Here is a 21,570-nt window from a genome sequence, read left to right on the forward strand (position 1 = left end):
GACCGGCTCAAACCGGGTTTCACCAGCTCAAATTGGCCTCCAACCGGAACAGACTGCCTCAAACCGGTTTTGACCAGCTCAAACCGGACCAGACAGACTCAAACCGGATCAAACCGGACCAGACCGGCCCTTAGACAGTCTGAAACCGGTTTTTATCGGCTCAATACGGACCAGAACGGCTCAAACCGGTTTTGACCAGCTCAAACCGGACCAGACCATCTCAAACCGGACTCAAACCGGACCAGACCAGCTCAAACTGGTTTTGACCGGGTCAAACCAGAACAGACCGGCTCAACTGGATCAAACCGGACCACACCGGCTTTAACTGGATCAAACCAGACCAGACCGGATCAACCGGATCAAACCAGATCAAACCGGCTTAAATCGGATCAAACCGGACCAGAACGGCTTAAACCGGATCAAACTGGACCAGACCGGCTCTTAGAGCGTCTCAAAACGGTTTTCATCTGCTCAATACGGATCAGAATGGCTCAAACCGGTTTTGACCGGCTCAAATCGGACCAGACCAGCTCAAACCAGACTCAAACCGGACCAGAATGTATTAAACCGGTGTTGACTGGCACAAACCTGACTCAAACTGGACCAGACCAGCTCAAACCGGTGTTGACCAGCTCAAACCGGACTCATACCGTACCAGACTGGCTCAAACCAGTTTTGAACGGCTCAAACCAGAGCATAACGGCTCAAAGGAATCAAACCGGACCAGACCGGCTTAAACCGGAGCAAACCGGACCAGACCGGCTCAAACCGGACCAGACCGGCTCAAGGCGGACTAGACCGGCTCTAACCGGTTATGACCAGCTCAAACCGAATTCAAACTGGACCAGACCATCTCAAACTGGTGTTGTCCGGCTCAAACCACACTCAAAGCAGACCAGAACGCCTCAGACCGGTTTTGACGGGCTCAAATCAGACCAGAGCAGCACAAACCGATTTTGACCAGCTCAAACCACACTCAAACCGGACCAAACCGGCTCAAACAGGTTTTAACCGGCACAAACCCGACCAGACCGTCTGAAACTGGACCAGACAGGCTCAAACCGGTTTTGACCGGCTCAAACCCTACAAGTCCGGATAAAACCGGACCAGATCCATTCAAACCGGACTCAAACTGGAATAGACAGGCTCAAACCGGTTTTCACCGGCTCAAACCCGACCAGACCGGCTGAAACTGGATGAGACCGCCTCAAACTGCTTTGGACCGGCTCAAACCAGACCAGATTGGCTCAACCAGATCAAAGCGGACCAGACTGGCTCATACCGGATCAAACCGGACCAGAACTGCTGAAACCGGATCAATCCGGATCAGACTGGCTCCAACCGGTTTTAACCGGCTCAAACCCGACCAGACCAGCTGATACGGGACGAGACCACCTCAAACCGCTTTTGACCGAATCAAACCCGTCCAGACTGGCTAAAACCGGACCAGTCCGACTCGAACCGGTGTTGACCAGCTCCAACCGGACGCAAACCAGACCAGAACGGCTCAAACCGATTTTGAATGGCTCAAACCAGATCATACCGGCTCAAACGAATCAAACCGGACCAGACCGGCTTACACCGGATCAAACCGGACCAGACCGGCTCAAACCGGACCAGACTGGCTCAAATCGGAGGAGAGCAGCACAAACCAAATTTGACCAGCTCAAACCAGACTCAAACAGGACCACACAGGCTCAAACCGGTTTTGACCGACTCAAACCCGTCCAGACCAGCTAAAACCAGACCAGACCGGCTCAAACCGGTTTTCACCGGCTCAAAGCGGACTACACCGGCTCTAACCGGTTATGACCAGCTCAAACCGCACTCAAACCGGACCAGACCGGCTCAAACCGGTTTTCACCGGCTCAAACCCGACCAGACCGGCTGAAACTGGATGAGACCGCCTCAAACTGCTTTGGACCGGCTCAAACCAGACCAGACTGGCTCAACCAGATCAAAGCGGACCAGACCGGCTCAAACCATATCAAACCGGACCAGAACTTCTGAAACCGGATCAATCCGGATCAGACTGGCTCCAACCGGTTTTAACCGGCTCAAACCCGACCAGACCAGCTGAAACAGGACGAGACTGCCTCAACCCGGTTTTGACCGAATCAAACCCGTCCAGAACGGCTAAAACCGGACCAGACCGACTCTAACCGGTGTTGACCAGCTCAAACCGGATGCAAACCGGACCAGAAAGGCTCAAACCGGTTTTGAATGGCTCAAACCAGACCATACCGGCTCAAACGAATCAAACCGGACCAGACCGGCTTACACCGGATCAAACCAGACCAGACCGGCTCAAACCGGACCAGATCGGCTCAAACCGGTCGCAAACCGCTTTTGAGCAGCTCATACTGTCCAGACAGCCTCAAACCGGTTTTGACTGGCCCAAAACGGACTCAAACAGGACCAGACCAGCTCAACGCGGTGTTGACCGGCTCAAACTGGACTCAAACTGGACCAGACCGCCTCAAACCAGAGCAGATCGGCTCAACCGGATGAAACCGGACCTGACCGGCTTAAATCGGATCAAATCGGACCAGACTGGCTCAAACCAGTTTCGACCGGCTGAAACCAGACCACACCGGCTCAAACCGGTTTTGACTGGCTCAAATTGGACCTGACCAGCACAAACAGGTTTTGACCAGATTAAACAGAACTCAAACCAGACCAGACCAACTCAAACCGGTTTTGACCGGCTGAAATCCGAACAGATTGGCTGAAACTGGACCAGAACAACACAAACCGGTTTCGACCGGCTGAAACTGGACCCAAACTGAACCAGACCGGCTCAAACCTGTGTTGAGCGGCTCAAACCAGACTCAAACCGGACCAGAACGGCTCAAACCGGTTTTTAACTGATATCTTGGATCCCTTTGAAGACTATAGGGCCAAAGGAAATATCCTCTGATCAAAATGAGAAAGAAGCTTCTTGAGAAACTTCTTTGTGATCTGTGAATTCATCTCAGAGAGTTACAGCTTTCGCCTCAAGAAGCCTTTCACTAAGACTGTTCTTGTGGAATTTGCAAAGTGATATTTGGAAGCCCATGGAGGGCTATGGTGAAAAGGGAAATATCTTCAGATAAAAACTGGAAAGAAGCTTTCTGAGAAACTGCTTTGTGTTCCGGGAATTCATCTCAGAGAGTTACAGCTTTCCCCTCCAGAAGCCGTTCACTAAAACTGTTCTTGTGGAATTTGCAAAGAGATATTTGGAAGCCCATAGAGGCCTATGGTGAAAAAGAAAATATCCTCAGATGAAAACTGGAAAGAACCTTTCTGAGAAACTGCTTTGTGATGAATGACTTCCACTCACTGAGTTACAGCTGTATTTTGTGGAGCTGTTTGCTAGCCTTATTTCTGTGGAATCTGAGAACTGATATTTCGGATCCCTTTGAAGACTATAAGGCCAAGAAAATATCCTCTGATCAAAATGAGCAAGAATCTATCTGAGAAACTTCGTGGTGATCTGTGAATTCATCTCACAGACTTACAGCTTTTCCCGCCAGAAGCCTTTCGCTAAGACTGTTCTTGAGGAATTTGCAAAGTGATATTTAGAATCCCATGGACGGCTACGGTGATAAGGGAAATATCCTCAGATAAAAACTGGGAAGAAGCCTTCTGAGAAACGGCTTTGTGATGTGTGACTTCCACTCACTTAGTTACAGCTGTATGTCGTAGAGCTGTTTGCTAACCTTATTTCTGTGGAATCTGAGAACTGATATTTCGGATCCCTTTGAAGACTATAATGCTAAATGAAATATCCTCCAATCAAAATGAGAAAGAAGCTTTCTGAGAAACTTCTTTGTGACCTGTGAATTCATCTCACAGAGTTACAGCTTTCCACTCAAGAAGATTTTCTTTGTGACTGTTCTTGTGAAATTTACAAAGTGATATTCGGAAGCCCATGGAGGGCTATGGTGAAAAGGGAACTATCCTCTGATAAAAACTGGAAAGAAGCTTTCTGAGAAACTGCTTTGTGTTCTCTGAATATATCTCCCAGAGTTACAGCTTTCCCCTTCAGAAGCCGTTCGCTAAGACTGTTTTTGTGGAATTTGCAAAGGGATATTTGGAAGCACATAGAGGCCTACGGTGAAAAGAAAATATCCTCAGATGAAAACTGGAAAGAAGCTTTCTGAGAAACTGCTTTGTGATGTGTGACTTCCCCTCACTGAGTTACAGCAGTATTTCGTGGAGCTGTGTGCTAGCCTTATGTCTGTGGAACCTGAGAACTGATATTTCGGATCCCTTTGAAGACTATAGGGCCAAAGGAAATACCCTCTGATAAAAAGGAGAAAGAAGCTTTCTGAGAAACTTCTTTGTGATCTGTGAACTCATCTCTCAGAGTTACAGCTTTCCCCTCAAGAAACCATTCGCTAAGACTGTATTTGTGGTATATGCAAAGTGATATTTGGAAGCCCATGGAGGGCTATTGTGAAAAGGAAAATATCCACAGATATAAACTGGAAAGGAGCTTTCTGAGAAACTGCTTTGTGTTCTGTGAAATCATGTCACCGAATTACAGCTTTCCCCTCCAGAGGCCGTTCACTAAGACCGTTCTTGTGGAATTTGCAAAGGGATATTTGGAAGCCAATAGAGGCCTCTTGTGAAAACGAAAATATCCTCAGATGAAAACTGGAAAGAAGCTTTCTGAAATACTGCTTTGTGATGTGAGACTTCCACTCACTGAGTAACATCTGTATATCATGGAGCTGTTTTCTACCCTTATTTCTGTGGAATATGAGAACTGATATTTCGGATCCCTTTGAAGACTATAGGGCTAAAGGAAATATCCTCCGATCAAAATGAGAAAGAAGTTTTCTGAAAAACTTCTTTGTGATCTGTGAATTCATCTCACAGAGTTACAGCTTTCCCCTCAAGAAGCCTTTCGCTAAGACTGTTCTTGTGGAATTTGCAAAGTGATATTTGGAAGCCCATGAAGGGCTATTGTGAAAAGGGAAACATCCTCAGATAAAAACAGGAAAGAAGCTTTCTGAGAAACTGCTTTGGTTTCTGTGAATTCACCTCCCAGAGTTAGAGCTTTCCCCTCCAGAAGCCGCTCGCTAAGACTGTTCTTGTGGAATTTTCAAAGGGATATTTGGAAGCCCATAGAGGCCTATGGTGAAAAAGAAAATATCCTCCAATAAAAACTGGAAAGAAGCTTTCTGAGACACTGCTTTGTTTCTGTGAATTCATCTAACAGAGTTACAGATTTGCCCTCCTGAAGCCGTTCACTAAGACTGTTCTTGTGGAATTTAAAGGAATATTTGGAAGCCCATAGAGGCTTATGGTGAAAAAGAAAATATCCTCAGATGAAAACAGGAAAGAAGCTTTCTGAGAAACTGCTTTGTGATGTGTGACTTCCACGCACTGACTTACAGTTGTATTTCATGGAGCTGTTTGCTAGCCTTATTTCTGTGGAATCTGAGAACTGATATTTCGGATCTCTTTGAAGGCTATAGGGCCAAAGGAAATATCCTCTGATCAAAACAAGAAAGGAGCTTTCTGAGAAACTACTTTGTGACATGTGAATTCATCTCACAGAGTTACAGCTTTCCCCTCAAGAAGCCTTTCACTAAGACTGTTCTTGTGGAATTTGCAAAGTGATATTTGGAAGCCCATGGAGAGCTATGGTTAAAAGGGAAATATCCTCAGATAAACCAGGAAAGAAGCTTTCTGAAAAACTGCTTCATGTTCTGTGAATTCATCTCAGAGAGTTACAGCTTTCCCCTCCAGAATCGATCCACTAAGACTGTTCTTGTGGAATTTGCAAGGGGATATTCGGAAGGCCATAGAGGCCTAAAGTGAAAAAAAAAAAATCCTCAGATGAAAACTGGAAAAAAGCTATCTGAAATACTGCTTTGTGATGTGTGACTTCCACTCACTTTGTTACAGCTGTATTTCGTGGAGCTGTTTGCTAACCTTATTTCTGTGGCATCTGAGAACTGATATTTTGGATCCCTTGGAAGACTATAGGGCCAAAGCAAATATCCTCCGATCAAAATGAGAAAGAAGCTTTCTGAGAAATTTCTTTGTGATCTCTGAATTCATTTCACAGAGTTAGAGCTTTCCCCTCAAGAAGCCGTTCGCTAAGGCTGTTCTTGTGGAATTTGCAAAGTAATATTTGGAAGCCCATGGAGGGCTATGGTGAAAATGAAAATATCCTGAGATGAAAACTGGAAAGAAGCTTTCTGAGAAACTGCTTTGTGATGTGTGACTTCCACTCACTGAGTTACAGCTGTGTTTCATGGAGCTGTTTTCTAGACTTATTTCTGTGGAATCTGAGAACTGATATTTCGGATCCCTTGGAGGACAATAGGGCGAAAGGAAATATCCTCCGATCAAAATGAGAAATAAGATTTCCGAGAAATTTCTTTGTAATCTGTGAATTCATCTCACAGAGTTACAGCTTTCCCCTCAAGAAGACTTTGGCTAAGACAGTTCTTGTGGAATTTGCAAAGTGATATTTCGAAGCCCACGGATGGCTATGGTTAAAAGGGAAATATCCTCAGATAAAAACTGGAAAGGAGCTTTCTGAGAAACTGTTTTGTGTTCTGTGAATACATCTCCCAGAGTTACAACTTTCCCCTGCAGAAGCCGTTCGCTATGACTCTTCTTATGGAATTTGCAATGGGATATTTGGAATCCCATAGAGGCCTATGGTGAAAAAGAAAATATCCTGAGATGAAAACTGGAAAGAAACTTTCTGAGAAACTGCTTTGTGATGTGTGACTTCCACTTCTAGCATTATTTCTGTGGAATCTGAAAACTGATATTTCGGATCCCTTTGAAGACTATATTGCCAAAGAAATATCCTCCGATCAAAATGAGAATGAAACTCTCTGAGAAACTTCTGTGTTTTCTGTGAATTCATCTCACAGAGTTACAGATTTCCCCTCAACAAGCCTTTTGCTGTGAGTGCTCTTGTGGAATTTGCAAAGTGATATTTGGAAGCCCATGGAGTGCTATGGTGAAAAGGGAAATATCCTCAGATAAAAACAGGAAAGAAGCTTTCTGAGAAACTACTTTGTGTTCTGTGAATTCATCTCACAGATTTACAGCATTCCCCTCCAGAAGCCGTTCGCTAAGACTGTTGTTGTGGAATTTGCATAGCTATATTTGGAAGCCCATAGTTTTCTATGGTGAAAACGAAAATATCCTCAGATGAAAACTGGAAAGAAGCTTTCTGAGAAACTGCTTTGTGATGTGTGACTTCCACTCACTGAGTTACAGCGGTATTTCGTGGAGCTGTTTGCTAGCCTTATTTCTGTCGAATCTGAGAACTGATATTTCTGGTCCCTTGGAAGACTATAGGGCCAAAGGAAATATCCTCCGATCAAAATGAGAAAGAAGCTTTCTGAGAAACTTCTTTGTGATCTCTGAATTCATCTCACAGAGTTACAGCTTTCCCCTCAAGAAGCCTTTCGCTAAGACCGTTCTTGTGGAATTTGCAAAGGGATATTTGGAAGCCAATAGAGGCCTCTTGTGAAAACGAAAATATCCTCAGATGAAAACTGGAAAGAAGCTTTCTGAAATACTGCTTTGTGATGTGAGACTTCCACTCACTGAGTAACATCTGTATATCATGGAGCTGTTTTCTACCCTTATTTCTGTGGAATATGAGAACTGATATTTCGGATCCCTTTGAAGACTATAGGGCTAAAGGAAATATCCTCCGATCAAAATGAGAAAGAAGTTTTCTGAAAAACTTCTTTGTGATCTGTGAATTCATCTCACAGAGTTACAGCTTTCCCCTCAAGAAGCCTTTCGCTAAGACTGTTCTTGTGGAATTTGCAAAGTGATATTTGGAAGCCCATGAAGGGCTATTGTGAAAAGGGAAACATCCTCAGATAAAAACAGGAAAGAAGCTTTCTGAGAAACTGCTTTGGTTTCTGTGAATTCACCTCCCAGAGTTAGAGCTTTCCCCTCCAGAAGCCGCTCGCTAAGACTGTTCTTGTGGAATTTTCAAAGGGATATTTGGAAGCCCATAGAGGCCTATGGTGAAAAAGAAAATATCCTCCAATAAAAACTGGAAAGAAGCTTTCTGAGACACTGCTTTGTTTCTGTGAATTCATCTAACAGAGTTACAGATTTGCCCTCCTGAAGCCGTTCACTAAGACTGTTCTTGTGGAATTTAAAGGAATATTTGGAAGCCCATAGAGGCTTATGGTGAAAAAGAAAATATCCTCAGATGAAAACAGGAAAGAAGCTTTCTGAGAAACTGCTTTGTGATGTGTGACTTCCACGCACTGACTTACAGTTGTATTTCATGGAGCTGTTTGCTAGCCTTATTTCTGTGGAATCTGAGAACTGATATTTCGGATCTCTTTGAAGGCTATAGGGCCAAAGGAAATATCCTCTGATCAAAACAAGAAAGGAGCTTTCTGAGAAACTACTTTGTGACATGTGAATTCATCTCACAGAGTTACAGCTTTCCCCTCAAGAAGCCTTTCACTAAGACTGTTCTTGTGGAATTTGCAAAGTGATATTTGGAAGCCCATGGAGAGCTATGGTTAAAAGGGAAATATCCTCAGATAAACCAGGAAAGAAGCTTTCTGAAAAACTGCTTCATGTTCTGTGAATTCATCTCAGAGAGTTACAGCTTTCCCCTCCAGAATCGATCCACTAAGACTGTTCTTGTGGAATTTGCAAGGGGATATTCGGAAGGCCATAGAGGCCTAAAGTGAAAAAAAAAAAATCCTCAGATGAAAACTGGAAAAAAGCTATCTGAAATACTGCTTTGTGATGTGTGACTTCCACTCACTTTGTTACAGCTGTATTTCGTGGAGCTGTTTGCTAACCTTATTTCTGTGGCATCTGAGAACTGATATTTTGGATCCCTTGGAAGACTATAGGGCCAAAGCAAATATCCTCCGATCAAAATGAGAAAGAAGCTTTCTGAGAAATTTCTTTGTGATCTCTGAATTCATTTCACAGAGTTAGAGCTTTCCCCTCAAGAAGCCGTTCGCTAAGGCTGTTCTTGTGGAATTTGCAAAGTAATATTTGGAAGCCCATGGAGGGCTATGGTGAAAATGAAAATATCCTGAGATGAAAACTGGAAAGAAGCTTTCTGAGAAACTGCTTTGTGATGTGTGACTTCCACTCACTGAGTTACAGCTGTGTTTCATGGAGCTGTTTTCTAGACTTATTTCTGTGGAATCTGAGAACTGATATTTCGGATCCCTTGGAGGACAATAGGGCGAAAGGAAATATCCTCCGATCAAAATGAGAAATAAGATTTCCGAGAAATTTCTTTGTAATCTGTGAATTCATCTCACAGAGTTACAGCTTTCCCCTCAAGAAGACTTTGGCTAAGACAGTTCTTGTGGAATTTGCAAAGTGATATTTCGAAGCCCACGGATGGCTATGGTTAAAAGGGAAATATCCTCAGATAAAAACTGGAAAGGAGCTTTCTGAGAAACTGTTTTGTGTTCTGTGAATACATCTCCCAGAGTTACAACTTTCCCCTGCAGAAGCCGTTCGCTATGACTCTTCTTATGGAATTTGCAATGGGATATTTGGAATCCCATAGAGGCCTATGGTGAAAAAGAAAATATCCTGAGATGAAAACTGGAAAGAAACTTTCTGAGAAACTGCTTTGTGATGTGTGACTTCCACTTCTAGCATTATTTCTGTGGAATCTGAAAACTGATATTTCGGATCCCTTTGAAGACTATATTGCCAAAGAAATATCCTCCGATCAAAATGAGAATGAAACTCTCTGAGAAACTTCTGTGTTTTCTGTGAATTCATCTCACAGAGTTACAGATTTCCCCTCAACAAGCCTTTTGCTGTGAGTGCTCTTGTGGAATTTGCAAAGTGATATTTGGAAGCCCATGGAGTGCTATGGTGAAAAGGGAAATATCCTCAGATAAAAACAGGAAAGAAGCTTTCTGAGAAACTACTTTGTGTTCTGTGAATTCATCTCACAGATTTACAGCATTCCCCTCCAGAAGCCGTTCGCTAAGACTGTTGTTGTGGAATTTGCATAGCTATATTTGGAAGCCCATAGTTTTCTATGGTGAAAACGAAAATATCCTCAGATGAAAACTGGAAAGAAGCTTTCTGAGAAACTGCTTTGTGATGTGTGACTTCCACTCACTGAGTTACAGCGGTATTTCGTGGAGCTGTTTGCTAGCCTTATTTCTGTCGAATCTGAGAACTGATATTTCTGGTCCCTTGGAAGACTATAGGGCCAAAGGAAATATCCTCCGATCAAAATGAGAAAGAAGCTTTCTGAGAAACTTCTTTGTGATCTCTGAATTCATCTCACAGAGTTACAACTTACCCCTGAAGAAGCCTTTCGTTAAGACTGTTCTTGTGGAATTTGCAAAGTAATATTTGGGAGCCCATGGAGGACTATGGTGAAAAGGGAAATATCCTCAGATAAAAACTGGAAAGAAGCTTTCTGAGAAATTGCTTTGTGTTCTGTGATTTCATCTCACAGAGTTACAGCTTTCCCCTCGAGAAGCCGTTCGCTAAGACTTTTCTTGTGGAATTTGCAAAGGGATATTTGGAAGCCCATAAAGGCCTACGGTGAAAAAGAAAATATCCTCAGATGAAAACTGGAAAGAAGCTTTCTGAGAAACTGCTATGTGATATGTGACTTCCACACACTCAGTATAGCTATGTTTTGTGGAGTTGTTTGCTAGCCTTATTTCTGTGGAATCTGAGAACTGATATTTCAGATCCCCTTTAAGATTATAGGGCCAAAGGAAACATCCTCCGGTCAAAATGAGAAAGAAGCTTTCTGAGAAACTTCTTTGTGATCTGCGAATTCATCTCACAGAGTTACAGCTTTCCCCTGAAGAAGCCGTTCACTAAGACTGTTCTTGTGGAATTTGAAAGTGATATTTGGAAGCACATGGAGGGCTATAGTGAAATGGGAAATATCCTCAGATAAAAACTGGAAAGAAGCTTTCTGAGAAACTGCTTTGAGTTCTGTGAATTCATTGCCGAGAGTTACAGCTTTCCCCTCCAGAAGCCGTTCGCTAAGACTGTTCTTGTGGAAATTGCAAAGGGATATTTCGAAGCCCATAGAGGCCTATGGTGAAAAAGAAAATGTCCTCAGGTGAAAACTGGAAAGAAGCTTTCTCAGAAACTGCTTTGTGATATGAGAATTTCACTCACTGAGTTACAGCTTTATTTCATGGAGCCGTTGGCCAGCCTTATTTCTGTGGAATCTGAGAACTGATATTTCGGATCCCTTTGAAGACTATAGGGCTAAAGGAAATATCCTCCGATCAAAATGAGAAAGAAGCTTTCTGAGAAACTTCTTTGTGATAAGTGAATTCATCTCACAGAATTACAGCTTTCCCCTCAAGTAGCCTTTGCTAAGACTGCTCTTCTGGAATTTGCAAAGCGATATTTGGAAGCCCATTGAGGGCTATGGTGAAAAGGGAAATATCCTCAGATAGAAACTGGAAAGAAGCTTTCTGAGAAACCACTTTGTGTACTGTGAATTCATCTCACAGAATTACAGATTTCCCCTGCAGAAGCCGTTCGCTAAGACGGTTCTTGTGGAATTTGCGAAGGGATATTTGGAAGCCCTAGAGCCCTATGGTGAAAAAGAAAATATCCTCACATGAAAACTGGAAAGAAGCTTTCTGAGAAACTGCTTTGTGATGTGTGACTTCCACTCACTGAGTTACAGCTGTATTTCGTGGATCTGTGTGCTAGCCTTATTTCTGAGGAATCTGAGAACTGATATTTCAGATCCCTTTGAAAACTACAGGCCAAAGGAAATATTCTCCGATGAAAATGAGAAAGAATCTTTCTGACAAACTTCTTTGTGATCTGTGAATTCACCTCATAGAGTTACAGCTTTCCTCTCAAGAAGCCTTTCATGAAGACTGTTCTTGTGGAATTTACAAAGTGATATTTGGAAGCCCATGGAGAGGTATGCTGAAAAGGGAAATTTCCTCAGATAAAAACTGGAAAGAAGCTTTCTGAGAAACTGCTTTGTGTTCTGTGAATTCATATCCCAGAGTTAGAGTTTTCCCCTCCAGAAGCCGTTCGCTAAGGCTGTTCCTGTGGAATTTGCAAAGGGATGTTTGGAAGCCCATATAGGTCAATGATGAAAAGAAAATATCGTCAGATAAAATCTGGAAAGAAACTTTCTGAGAAACTGCTTTGTGATGTGTGACTTCCACTGACTGAGTTACAGCTGTATGTCGTGTAGCTGTTTACTAGCCTTATTTCTGTGGAATCTGAGAACTGATATTTCGGATCCCTTGAAAGACTCTTGGGCCAAAAGAAATATCCTCTGATCAAAATGAGAAAGAAGCTTTCTGAGAAATTACTTTGTCATCTATGAATTCATCTCACAGAGTTACAGCTTTCCCCTCAAGAAGCCTTTCGCTAAGACTGTTCTTTTGGAATTTGCAAAGTGATATTTGAAAGCCATGGAGGGCTATGGTGAAAAGGGAAATATCCTCAGATAAAAACTGGAAAGAAATTTTATGAAAAACAGCTTTGTGTTCTGTGAATTCATCTCCCAGTGTTACAGCTTTTCCCTCCAGAAGCCGTTTGCTAAGACTGTTTTTGTGGAGTTTGCAAAGGGATATTTGGAAGCCCATAGTGGCCTATGGTGAAAAAGAAAATATCCTCACATGAAAACTGGAAAATAGTTTTTGAGAAACTGCTTTGTGATGTGTGACTTCCACTCACTGACTTACAGCTGTATTTCGTGGAGCTGTGTGCTAGCCTTATTTCTGTGGAATCTGAAAACTGATATTTCGGATCCCTTTGAAGACTAACCCTAACCCTAACCGTAACCCTAACCCTAACCCTAACCCTGGCTCAAACTGGACCAGTACTAAACCGTCTCAAACAGGACTCAAACCGGACCAGACTGGCTCAAACCAGTTTGGACCGGCTCATACCAGACCAGACTGGCTCAACCAGATCAAAGTGGTCCAGACCAGCTCAAACCGGATGAAACTGTACCAGAATCGCTCAAACCCGATCAAACCGAACCAGACCGGCTCGAGCTGGTTTTGACCGGCTCAAACCAGACCAGAAGCAGACCGTCTCAATCTGGACTCAAACCGGTCCAGACCGGATCAAACCGATGTTGACCAGCTCAAACCGGACTCAAACTGGCCCAGACCGTCTGAAACCGGTTTTGACCAGCTGAAAACGGACCAGAACGGCTCAACCGGATGAAACCAGACCTGACTGGCTCATGCTGGATCAAACCGGACCAGACCAGCTCACACCAGTTTTGACCAGCTCAAACCGAACCAGACCAGCTCAACCGGATCAAACGAGACCAGACCCGCTTAAACCAGATCAAACTGGACCAGACCGGCTCTTAGACCATCTCAAACAGGTTTTCATCGTCTCAATACAGACCAGAGAGGCTCAAACCGGTTTTGACGGGCTCATACCAGACCAGACCGTCTCAAACGAGACTCAAACCGGACCATACCGGCTCAAACCGGTTTTGACCAGGTCAAACCAGACAAGTCCGGCTAAACCAAATCAAACCGGACCAGACCGGCTTTAACCGGATCAAACCGGACTCAAACCAGACAAGACCAGCTCAAACCAGTTTGGACCGTCTCATACCAGACCATACAGGCTCAACCAGATGAAAGTGGACTAGACCAGATCAAACCGGATCAAACCAGACCAGACAGGCCCAAACCTGTTTTCACCGGCTCAAACCAGACTCAAACCAGACCCGACCGGCTCTAACCGGTTTTGACCGGCTCAAACCGGACCAGGACCAGACCGTCTTAATCCGGACTCAAACCGGTCCAGACCGGATCAAACCGATGTTGACTGGCTCAAACCGGACTCAAACCGGAGCACACAGGCTGAAACGAGTTTTGACCTTCTCAAACGTGACCAGAACGGCTCAAACCGGATTTGACCAGCTAAAGTCGTACCAGACCGGCACAAACCAGTTTTGACCGTATCAAACCAGACTCAAACCGGACCAACCGGCTCATACCAGTTTTGAGTGGCTGAAAACCGACCAGATTGGCTAAAACCAGACCAGACCGGCTCAAACCGGGTTTGATTGGCTCAAACCAGACACAATCCGGAACAGACCGGCTCAAACCGGTGTTGACCAGCTCAAAACGGACTGACCGGACCAGACCGGCTCAAACCGTTTTCGAACGGCTCAAACCGGACCAGGATTAGACCGGCTCAAACCAGACTCAAACCGTACCAGACCGGCTCAAACGGGTGTAGACCGGCTCAAACCGGACCCAAACCGGACCAGATCGGCTCCAACCTGTTTTGACCAGCTCAAACCGGATCAGACCGGCTCAACCGGATCAAACCGGACCAGACCGGCTTAAACCAGATCAAACCGGACCAGACCGGCTCCAACCGGTTTTGACTGGCTCAAACCCGGCCAGACGGCTCAAATCGGTTTTCACCGGCTCAAACCCTGCCAGACCGGCTCAAACCAGTTTTGACCGGCTCAAACTGGACCAGACAGGCTCAAACCGGGCCATACCGGCTCAAATCGGATCTAACCGGACTCAAACCGGTTTTCATCGACTCAATCCGGACCAGACCGCATCACGCCGGTTTTGACCAGCTCAAACTGGACTCAAACCAGACCAGACTGGCTCAAACCAGACTCAAACCAGACACGACCGGCTCAAATCGGTTTTGACCGGCTCAAACTCGACCAGACCGGCACAAACCGGATCAAACCCGACAAGACCGGCTCTTTCACCGGCTCAAACCGGTTTTGACTGTCTCAATACGGACCAGACCGACTGAAACCGGTTATGACCAGCTCAAATCGGACTCACACTGGACCAGAACGGCTCAAACCAATTTTGATCGGCTCAAATTACACCAGACCGGTTCAACCAGATCACACCAGACCAGACCAGCTCAAACCGGATCAAACCGGAGCAGTCCAGCTCCAACCTGTTTTGAACATATTAGACCGGCTCAAACCGGTTTTAACTGGCTCAAATCGAACTAGACCAGCTCAAACCGCTTTGGAATGGCCCAAACCGTTCTCAAACTGGTTTTGACCGGCTCAAACTGGACCATACCGGCTCAAACCAGTTTTCACAGTCTCAAATCTCACCAGACAGGCACAAACCGGTTTTGACCGACCACTACCCGATCAGACCGTCTCAAAGCGGTTTGGACCGGCTCAAACCAGACCAGACCGGCTCAACCGGATCAAACCGGACCAGACCGGCTCTTAGACCAGTTGAAACCCGACCAGATGGGCTCAAAGCAGACCAGACCGTCTCACACAGGTTTTGACCGGCTCAAACCAGACCAGACAGGCTCGACCAGATCAAACCGGACCAGATCGGATCTTAGACCGGCTCAAAACCGATTTGATTGGCTAAATACGGAGCAGACCGGCTCAAACGGGTTTGACCGGCTCAAACCGGACTCAAACTGGTCAAGACCGGCTCAAACCATTGTTGACGAGCTCAAACAGGACTCAAACCGGACCAGACCGGCTAAAAGCGTTGTTGACCGGCTGAAACCGAAATCAGACCGGACCAGAACGGCTCAAACCGGTTTAGACCGGCTCAAACCAGACCAGAATGGCTCAACCGGATCAAACCAGAGCAGACCGGCTCAAACCGGATCAAACCGGACCAGACAGGATCAAACTGAATCAAACTGGACTAGACCGGATCAAACCGGTTTTGAGCAGCTAAAACCGGATTCAAACCAGACCACACTGTCTGAAAAGTGTTGGGACCAGCTCAAACCAGCTTAAATCGGACCAGACCGGCTCAAACCGGTTTTGACCGGCTCAAACTCGACCAAACAGGCTAAAACCAAACCAGACCGGCTAAAACCAAACCAGACCAGCTCAAACCCGATTTGACCAGCTGAAACCAGACCAGACCAGATCAAACCTGACCAGACCGGCTCTAATCAGATCAAACCAGACCCGACCAGCTCATACAAGCTCCAACAGGACCAGACCGGCTCAGACCGGACTCAAACCGGACCAGACCGTCTGAAAACGGGCTTGACCGGTGCAAACCGGACCAGACCGTCTTAACCGGATCAAACCGGTCCAACCAGCTCAAACCAGTTTTGACCGGCTCAAACCAGACCACACAGGCTCACCCGGATCAAACCAAATCACACTGGCTCAAACCGGTTTTGACCGGCTCAAACCAGACAGGACAGGCTCAAACCGGATCAAACCGGACCAGACCAGCTGAAACTGGTTTTGAGCAGTTCAAACCGGACTCAAACCGGAACAGACCGGCTCAAACCAGTTTTGACTGGCTCAAACTCAGAGGAGTGCACATTCAGGGGAGTGCTCACTCAGGGGAGTGCAAACTCAGGGGTGCCCTCTCCCCGGAGAGTGCACACTCAGGGGAGTGCGCACTCAGTGTTGTGCTCACACATTGGAGCGCACATTCTGGTGAGCACGCACTCAGGGGAGTCCTCACTCAGGAGAGTGTGAACTCAGGGGAGCACACACTCAGGGGAGTCCTCACTCAGGCGAGTGCACACTCAGGGAGTGCGCACTCAGGGGTGTGCACACTCAGGGGAGAGCACACTCAGGGTAGTGAACACTCAGGGGTGTGCACACTCAGGGGAGTGCACACTCAGCGGAGAGCACACTCAGGGGAGCGAACACTCAGGGGAGTGCTCACTCAGCCGAGTCTTCACTCACGAGAGTGCGAACTCAGAGGAGTGCACACTCAGGGGAGTGGTCATTCAGGGGAGTGCACACCCAGGGAAGTCCTCACTCAGGCGAGTCCACAATCATGGGATTGCCCCCTCAGGGAAGCGCCCACAAAGGGGAGTGCCCACTCAGGTGAGCGCTCACTCAGGGGAGTGCACACTCAGTAGTGTCCTCACTCAAGCGAGTGCACCCTCAGGGGAGTGCAGAAACAGGGGAGAGCTCACACACGGGAGTGCACACTCAGGGGAGCGCACATTCAGCAGAGTGCACACTCAGGAGAGTGCACACCCAGGGGTGTTCTCACTCAGGAGAGTGCGAACTCAGAGGAGTGCACGCTCAGGGAAGAGCTCACACAGGAGAGTGCCCACTCAGGGGTGTCCTCACCCAAGCGAGTGCACACTCAGGAGAGTGCACACTCAGGGGCGTGCACACTCAGGTGAACATACACTCAGGGGAGTGCACACTCAAGGGAGTGCAATCTGAGGGGAGTGCACACTCAGGGGAGTGCACACTCAGGGGAGTGCTCATTCACGGGAGTGCACACTCAGGGGAGTCCTCACGCAGGGGAGTGCACACACAGGGGAGTACACATTCAGGGGAACGCTCATGCAGGAGAGTGCCCACCCAGGTGAGCACTCACACATGGGAGTGCACACTAAGGGGGTACTCATTCAGGCGAGTGCACAGTCAGGGGTGTGCATACTCAGAGTAGTCCTCACTCAGGTGAGTGCACACTCAGGGGAGTGCACACTCAGGGAGCCCTCAATCAGGGGAGTGCACACTCAGGGGAGTCCTCACTCAGGATAGTGTGAACTCAGGGGAGTGCACACTCAGGGGAGTGCACATTCAGGGGAGTGCAGACACAGGAGTGTCCTCACTCAGGCGAGTGCACACACAGAGGAGTGCACTCTTAGGGGAGCATTCACACAGGGGAGTGCACACTCAGGTGAGCACACACCCAGGGGAATCCACACTCAGGGGAGTCCTCACTCAGGAGAGTGCGCCATGAGAGGAGTGCACACTCAGGGGTGTCCTAACCAAGGCGAATGCACACTCAGGGGAGTCCACCCTCAGGCGAGTGCACAAGCAGGGGAGTGCACACTCAGGGGAGTGCTCACTCAGGGGAGTGCACACACAAGATAGTGCGCACTCAGTGGAGTCCTCACTCAGGTGAGTGCACACTCAGGGGAGTGCACCCACTGGGGAGCGCTCACTCAGTGGAGTGCACACTCAGGGGAGCACACACTCAGGAGAGTGCACACTCAGGGTCACACTCAGGGGAGCCTCACTCAGGCGAGTTCACACCCAGGGGAGTGCACACTCAGGGGTGTCTTCACCCAGGCGAGTTCACACACAGGGGAGCACGCACTCAGGGGAGCGCTCACTCAGGGGAGTGCACACTCAGGGGAGAGCACACTCAGGGGCGTGTACACTCAGGGAAGTGCTCATTCAGTGGAGTGCACACTCAGGGGAGTCCTCACTCAGGCGAGTTCACACTCAGGGGAGTGCACACTCAGGGGTGTCCTCACCCAGGGGAGTGCACACACAGGGGGTTCGCTTTCAGGGAAGTGCTCACTCAGGGGAGCGCACACTCAGGGGAGCGCAATCCAGGGGCATGCACACTCAGGAGAGTGCATACTCAGGAGAGTTCTCACTCAGGAGAGTGCGAACTCAGAGGAGTGCACACACAGGGTAGTCCTCTCTCAGGAAAGTGCGAACTCAGGGGTGTGCACAGTCAGGGGAGTGCTCACTCATGGGAGTGCACACTCAGGGGAGTCCTCACTCAGGCGAGTGCACATTCAGGAGAGTCCTCCCTCATGGGAGCACTCACTAAGTGTAGTGCACACTCAGGGGAGCGCTCACCCATGGAGGCGCACACTTAGGGGAGCGCACACTCAGGGGAGTGCACACCCAGGGGAGTCCTCACTCAGGAGAGTGCACATTCAGGAGAGTCCTCCCTCAGGGGAGCACTCACTCAGGGTAGCGCACACTCAGGGGAGCGCACACTCAGGGGAGTGCACACTCAGGGGAGTCCTCACTCAGAAGAGTGCGAACTCAGGGGAGTGCATACTCAGCGGAGTGCTCATTCAGGGGAATGCACACTAAGGGAAGTCTTCACTCAGGTGAGTGCACATTCAGGGGAGTGCACACTCAGGGGTGTGCTAACACGGAGGAGTTTCCACTAAAGTGAGTGCACACTCAGGGGAGTGAACACTCAGGGGAGTCCTCACACAGGCGAGTGCACACTCAGGAGAGCGCTCACTCATGGGAGTGCACACTCAGGATAGTGCGCACTCATTGGAGTCCTCACTCAGGTGAGTACACACTCAGGGAAGTGCACACTCAGGGGAGCGCACACTCAGGGGAGGGCACACTAGGGGAGTCCTCACTCAGAAGAGTGCAAACTCAGAGGAGTGCACACTCAGGGGAGCGCTCACTCAGGGGAGTGCACACCCAGGGGATTGAACACTCAGGGGAGTGCACACTCAGGGGAGTGCACACTCAGGGGAGTGCACACCCTGGGGAGTGAACACCCAGGGGAATGCACACTCAGGGGAGTGCACACTCAGGCGTGTTTTCACCCAGGCGAGTGCACACTCAGGGGAGTGTGCTCAGGGGAGCACTCACTCAGGGGAGTGCACATGCTGGCGAGCGAACACTCAGGGTAGGGCACACTCAGGGGAGTGCACACTCAGGGGTCTCTTCACCCAGGCGAGTCCACACTCAGGGGAGTGTGCACTCAGGGGTGCGCTCACTCAGCAGAGTGCACACTCAGGGGTGCGCACACTCAGGTGAGTGCACACCCTGGGGAGTGAACACTCAGGGGAGTGCACTCTCAGGGGAGTGCACACTCAGGATTGTCTTCTCCCAGGTGAGCGCAGAGTCAGGGGAGTGTGCACTCAGAGGAGTGCGCACTCAGAGGAGTGCTCACTCAGGGGAGTGCGCACTCACAGGAGTCCACACTCACGGAAGTCCTCACTCAGGAGAGTATGAACTCAGAAGGGTGCACACTCAGGGGAGGGCACACTCAAAGGGGTCATCACTCAAGCGAGTGCCCCCTCAGGAGAGTGCTCACTCAGGGGAGTGCACACTCAGGGGAGCCTCAATCAGGCGAGTTCACACTCAGGGGAGTGCACACTCAGGGGTGTCTTCACCCAGGCGTGTTCACATTAACGGGAGCGCGTACTTAGGGGAGCACTCACTCAGGAGAGTGCACACACAGGGGAGAGCAGACTCAGGGCAGTGCACTCTCAGTGGCGTCCTCACTCAGGAGAGTGTGAACGAAGAGGAGTGCACACTCAGGGGAGTGCTCACTCAGCTGAGTGCACACTCAGTGGAGTCCTCACTCAGGAGAGTGTGAATTAAGAGGAGTGCACACTCAAGGGAGCGCACACTCAGCGGAGCGCACAGTCAGGGGAGTGTACACCAGGGGAGTCCTCACTCAGGAGAGTGTGAACTCAGCGAAGTGCACACTCAGCGGAGTGCTAAGCCAGGGGAGTGCACACTCAGGGGTGTCCTCACTCAGGCGAGTGCACACTCAGGGGAGTGCACACTCAGGGGAGCGCTTACTCAGGGGAGTGCACACTCATGGGAGCACACACTCAGGGAAGTGCACACCCTGAGGAAGGAACACTCAGGGGTGTGCACAGTCAGTAGTCCTCACTCAGGCGAGTGCACCCTCAGGGGAGTGCACACTCAGGGGAGCGCTCACTCAGGGGAGTGCACACTCAGGGGAGCGCACACCCAGGGGAGTGCACACCCTGGTGAAGGAACACTCAGGGGAGTGCACAATCAGGTGAGTGCACACTCAGGGGTGTCTTCACTCAGGGGAGTGCACACTCAGGGAAGTCCTCACTCAGGAAAGTGCGAACTCAGAGGCGTGCACACACAGGGGAGGGCTCATCCGAAGGAGTCATCACTCAAGCGAGTGCCCCCTCAGGAGAGTGCTCACTCAGGGGAGTTCACACTCAGGGGAGCCTCACTCAGGCGAGTTCATACTCAGGGGAGTGCACACTCAGGGGTGTCTTCACCCAGGCGAGCGCACACTCAGGGGAGTGCGCACTCAGGGGAGAGCACACTCAGGGGAGTGTACACTCAGTGGAGTGCTCCTTCACTGGAATGCACACTCAGGGGAGTCCTCACTCAGGCGAGTTCACACTCAGGGGAGTGCACACTCAGGGGTGTCCTCACCCAGGGAAGTCCACACTCAGGGGAGTTCGCACTCAGGGAAGTCCTCACTCAGGGGAGCACACACTCAGGGGAGCGCAATCTCAGGGGAGAGCACACTCTGGGGAGTCCTCACTCAGGTGAGTGCACTCTCAGGTGAGAGCACACTCAGGGGAGCGCTCACTCAGGGGAGTGCAAACTCAGGGGAGCGCACACTCAGGGGAGTGCACTCTCAGTGGCGACCTCACTCAGGAGAGTGAGAACTAACAGGAGTGCTCACTCAGGGGACTGCTCACTCAGGTGAGTGCACACTCAGGGGTGTCCTCACTCAGGTGAGTGTACACTCTGGGGAGTGCACACTCATGGGAGCTCTCACTCAGGGGAGTGCACACTCAGGGGAGTGCACACCAAGAGAGTCCTCACTCAGGAGAGTGCGAACTCAGAGGAGTGCACATTCAGCAGAGTGCTAACTCAGGGGAGTGCACCCTCAGGGGTGTCCTCACTCAGGCGAGTGCACACTCAGGGGAGTCCTCACTCAGGTGAGTTCACACTCATGGGTTTGCACACTCAGTAGTCCTCACTCAGGCGAGTACACACTCAGGGGAGTGCCCACTCAGGGGAGCGCTCAGTCAGGGGAGTGCACACACAGGGGAGTGCACACTCTGGGGAGCGCACACTCAGGCGAGTTCACACTCAGCCAGGTTCTCACTTAGGATAGTGCGAACTCAGAGGAGTGCACACTC

The sequence above is a fragment of the Chlorocebus sabaeus genome, unplaced genomic scaffold (genome assembly GCF_047675955.1).
Source record: "Chlorocebus sabaeus isolate Y175 unplaced genomic scaffold, mChlSab1.0.hap1 unalloc_scaffold_135, whole genome shotgun sequence".
Lineage (NCBI taxonomy): Eukaryota > Metazoa > Chordata > Mammalia > Primates > Cercopithecidae > Chlorocebus > Chlorocebus sabaeus.